Here is a 5526-nt window from a genome sequence, read left to right as displayed (position 1 = left end):
TTAGTTGGAGTCTCACCCTGTCGCCCAGACTGGAGTGCAGTGGCATGCTCATGGACACCCCAGGATCAACCTGCTGAGATCAGGCAATCCTTCCACCTCAGTCTTCCAAGTAGCCGGAACTACAGGCACAATCTACCACACCCAGCTAATTTTTTTGATTTACTGTAGAGATGAGGTCTCACCAAGTTGCCCAGGCTGTTCTGAAACCTGTGGGTTCAGGCAATCCTCTCACCTTGGCTTCCCAAAGTGCTGGGATTACAGAATTGAGCCACCATGCCCGCTCTACAATAAATTTTTTAAAAATTAGCCAGGCACAGTGGTGCACGCCTGAAGTCCCAGTTACTTGGAAGGCTGAGGCAGAAGGATAGCCTGAGCCCAGCAGGTTGAGGCTGCAGTAGTCATGATCGTGTCACTGCACTTCAGACTGGATGACAGAGTGAGACTCCAACTCAAAAAACATCAAAAAAAGCAAACAAACAAAAAAAAACTGTATAGGCCAGTCAGAAGAGGTCTTGTGCCAGGTATACTTGCTGTGACTGTAATATGTGGGTTTTGCCTCATGTTATAAACACTTGAGTACAGTTCTTTCTTCCCATGGAGACTACAAGCATCACAGAGGAGCTACACCTAATTCATTTTTACATCCTTATTACCTATAAAAATGCTTTATACACAACATATATTTTAAAATTCGCTTAATAATTTAAGGAATTCCACAAAACAAGATGGCAAAGCAGAGTGCTATTAGCTCTGCATTCAGTTCTGTCCAGTTCAACACTTGGGTTCATATTTATTTAAGGGCATCGATGATAGCATTGCATTTTCAGATGACAAGAATAGAGATAGATAGTACAAAATTACATGGATTAATTTTGTTGGATGATGACATGATACCAGCTCAGGGGTCTAATTCCAATTTTTCTCAGCTTGGACTTGAACATCTCACACCACTCAAGCCTTCCCTACCTGCAATACACATCCCACTTCTGTGCATTTTCCGTACCAATCATTTTGCTTGGAATTCCCATCCCTTCACTAAAGCTCCTGCAAACCCCTGCTCACCCTCATGACCCTGTTCAGATGGAGTCTCTTCCTAGAAGCCTTCTTGGACCCACTGGCCAAAGTTACTTTCCTCCATGCTGTGCTCCCGTAAAGCCATGTTCGTACAAGTGTTATTACTTCTATCATATATTTAGTTTCTCTTCTCCGTAAGCTACTTGAGAACCAAGACTATGTCTCTTGTGTCTTAATATACCCTGTGACTAACACAGTTTCAGGAATAGAGTACAAAGTTCATACACACCTGGTTTATAAATAAAGATAAAATTCCCATTTTACGTAATGGGATGCAAGTATTGGGAATGTACGTGACAGTTGTGCGGAAAGCAGCACAAAAGTGAATGAATGCAAGATTTTGGAAACTTAGGTTGGAATCCTTTACACAACATCAGATATTCATCTTTTACAGATTTTACAAAAAGGTCTCTGGTTTTTTAGGAGATGTTAGTTGACATCGAGTGGAGGCAGTAATCAGATCAAGACTAAAATCTAGGAAAAGTAAATCCAATAAAAGTGAAACAGAGGAATAACTTCAAGAGGAATTTAACAGACTGCCTTAACCCTCTGCAGAATTTTTGATCAGCAAGAAACTCAAAGGTTCAAGTTTCCAGCATAGGGACAAGAAAAGATGGAGAATATTTGTGTGAAGAGAAAACCAAGGATATGATTCCAGTGTAATTCCCTGAGATGTCACGAACTCAGGAATTCTTTTTCCCATCTCTTCAGACATCTAGTTCCACAGTTTTGATGGCCTCTTAATGTCTGATATTCCTCACACCCGATCTGTTCCCCACAGTGTACTTCTACCCAGATCACACCAATTAGCCACTGATCTCTCTAATTATTCACACTGAGATGTAGCCAAAGGTTAACTCTTGTGTGCTTGATTTTACAAGACCAAGAGGAATTCTTAACCCAGTGATGACTTGAGTACCTGAAATATTTTTGAGTGACTGGGCAGGAATTTACAAAACTCTTCCCTTGTCTGCCACATTCACTCACTCCCTTAAAATCTATAAAACAATAAAACATATAGAAGTAACATTTTTGACAGGTCAGTCACACCTAAAAGCAAAAAGGAAGCTGGGTTCCTCTTTGCAATAGTCTTCCCTTACTCCAATCATTTTAAGCATTAGGCTTCCTTTCATGTAACATATGTAACACAGCTCTTTAATGTGCTGGAGTAAGATTAAAAAGAAGAAAGGAGGAGGGGAAGTCAAAAGAATCTTGGGAGATTTCATGGATGTCTGATGTTCACAGTACCATCAGAGTTTGAATAAAAACATCTCCACTAAATTCAAAAAATAAATTTGATAAAGATTTGTACAAGCAAAAGAAGATATTCCTCTAGTATCACATTTCACTCCTCTCCTGGCTTTAACCCTTAACATAGAGCTTGGCACATCTAATATAGCCAGTAAAGAACTGTATCTGCAAACTAGTGCAACCTCTTTGGGAGACAGTGTGGCAATTTCTAAAAGAACTAGACATTGATCTTCCATATGACCCAGCAATTCCCCTATTGGGGGAATAGCAATTCCCCTATTGGGAATATACCCGGAGGAACTCAAATCATTCTACAAAAAAGATACCTGCACATGTATGTTTGTTGCAGCCCTGTTCACAATAGCAAAAACATGAAACCAACCATGCTGCCCATCGAAGCTGGACTGGATTTTAAAAATGTGGTACATATACCAACGGAATATTACATAGCCATAAAGAAGGACAGACATATGGACTTCACAGCAACTTGGATGGATTTAGAGTCGATCGTACTCAGTGATTTATCACAAAAACAAAGAACAGAGTCCCATATGTTCTCACTCATAAGCAGACCTTGAACAATTATAATACTATAAGAAAGGGATTGGCAGTCATGGGAAACTGTCAGGGGAGGGGGGTGGGATTGGCAGTTGAGGGAAACTGCTAGGGGAGGGAGGGGCACACCTCATCAACAAGGGTACCTGCATAAACAACGTTTGTATACCTAACTCTGAATTGTATCCCACATCTTTATAATAATAATAAAGAATTATATCAATTCAAGCCTAGGAGTAATGGCTTACACCTGTAATACCAGCACTTTGGGAGGCCGAGATGGAAAGATTGCTTAAGTCCAGGAGTTCAAGACCAGGCTGGACAACAAAGCAAGATTCTTTTTCTACAACAACAACAAAAAAAGAAAACTTAACTGAATGTGGTGGTGTGCACCTATAGTCCCAGCTATTAGGGCGGCTGAGACAGGAGGATCGCTTGAGCCCAGGAGTTCAAGGCTGCAGTGAGCCAAGATTGTGCCACTGAGCTCCAACCTGGGTAACAGGATGAAACCCTATTTCCAAATAAATAAATATTTGTTGAAATAATTGTATCAATTCAAGAATGAAAGATAATTTCCATAACATAAATGAATGTCTTTTCCCATTTTTATGCCTTCTTTTCCCTCTGTCTTCATTTCTCCATTTCTTTCTTTTCACATCTTCATTTTTCTTTTTTTTTTCATACACAAAAATTAACTCTAAATGGATCAAAGACCTAGATGTAAAACTATGCCTTCATTTTTCTAGACAGACTCTTGGGTTAAGTGGCAGTGCTGACCATTCCCAGTGATTCTCAAAATCACTGACAGATCCATCTGGGAAGTTATCTCTTGAATCAGTCCCTGTTTCAGGGCAGTACATTAGAAATGGTATTTCTAGAAGGCCTGGAGACATAGGGGATAAGCCTGAGTTTTCTTCCTGGAATTCCTCTCCTGAGTCTGTCTGAGCTGAAAACCACTGACCCACTTGTTAAACAATGAAGGCCCCTGACCAGACCAATGTAATGGAATAATTTTAAGATTTTCTTCAAAGAGTCATGAATTGAGAGCAGGAAGACTTCTGCATCTCCAGTGCCATGGCCAGTCTGGTCCCCATGTCAGAGTCTTAGTTTCCTCAGGAAAGATACGAGAGACTTTCTTTTTTTTTTGAGTCGGAGTCTCACTCTGTCACCCAGGCTGGAATGCGGTGGCATGCTCCCATCCACCGCAACTTCAACCTGCTGGGCTCAGGTGATCCTTCCGCCTCAGTCTTCCAAGTAGCTGAAACTATAGGCATGCACTACCACACTTGGTTAATTTTTTGATTTATTATAGAGATGAGGTCTTGCCAAATTGTCCAGGTTGGTCTCGAACCCCTGGGCTTAGGCAATCCTCTCACCTCTACCTCCCAAAGTGCTGAGATTACAGACTTGAGCCACCGAGAACCTTGATGAGTGTCCAATCCTTGGCCTTTGCTCTAAGACCTTATGCATGTATCAGAGTCCTCACTGCATTTTCTTTTCTTTTCTTTTTTTTTTTTTTTTTGAATTTTTTTGAATTTTAAAGATGTGGGGTACAATTCAGGGTTAGGTATACAAATGTTCATTATGCAGGTACCCTTGTTGATGAGGTGTGCCCTTCCCTCCCCTGGCAGTTTCCCTCAACTGCCAATCCCACCCCACACTGCATTGTCTAAATAAGCTCTTGTCTGACCACGACTCATGTTCTGAGCATTTCAGTGATCCTTTCATGCTATCCCATGCCAAAACTGACACTGTTCTGTGATACTCCTCTGTGCTATATCTGTAGGAAGCCTTGCTGGGTCTGCCTCCGCCAGAATTTTAAAAATCTATAATCCCTCTGGAACCTCTCTTCAACATAGATTTTTGCCAAAGTAGACCAGATCCAATTGGCAAATCTCTGCCCTGCAGTAGAATGCTTTATAATTGGATTCAATTCAATAGCAGCAGCAGTTCTAGTCTTGGCCACATGAGTTAGTCAGCCAAGTCACAACATAAGGAGGCTGACTGCTCCAGAGAACCATCTACAATTCATGAGTTTCCTCATGGTAGAGACTCAGATTCTGAGTCATGATGTCAATCTGATTCATGCCTCCTCCTGCCTTAGGTCAAGAGGCTGAGTCTTCTCATTTTCACCCAAGGGTCAAATGAGCCCCAGGGAGTAAGGAAAAAAAAATGTGATTGATTCTGCCTGATCTGCACCTCAGTTTTCTTTTTAAAATTAACTGTTTTTTTTAAATCATAAAATTTACATTAGAAGGTATCTCATGAAAAAAAAGAAAGGGAGGAAAGAAGGAAAAAAGAAAAGGAGTGGGAGGTCAAGAAAGAAAAGAAAACAATAAAATAGAACAGGAAAGATGACCGGGTGCCGTGGCTCACGCCTATAATCCCAGCACTTTGGGAGGTCGAGGTGAGAGGATTGCCTGAGTCTGCAGGTTGGAGACCAGCCTGGGCAACTTGGTGAGACCTTATCTCTACAATTAAAAAAAAAAACAGGAAAGAAAGCAGTAAGAGACATAAAATCAAGAAGAAAAAGAGAGAACTTCAAAATCATCTGTTCTTTCAGTGGCCTAAAGGAAGGGAATGAGCTCTGAGTCCCACAGCACACAGCAAATCAGACAGCGTTACGTCTGTGAATGCTGATCACCT

This window comes from Carlito syrichta, unplaced genomic scaffold (genome assembly GCF_000164805.1).
Source record: "Carlito syrichta isolate Samal-C Ts95f unplaced genomic scaffold, Tarsius_syrichta-2.0.1 Scaffold302382, whole genome shotgun sequence".
NCBI lineage: Eukaryota > Metazoa > Chordata > Mammalia > Primates > Tarsiidae > Carlito > Carlito syrichta.
This window is presented reverse-complemented; position numbering follows the sequence as displayed.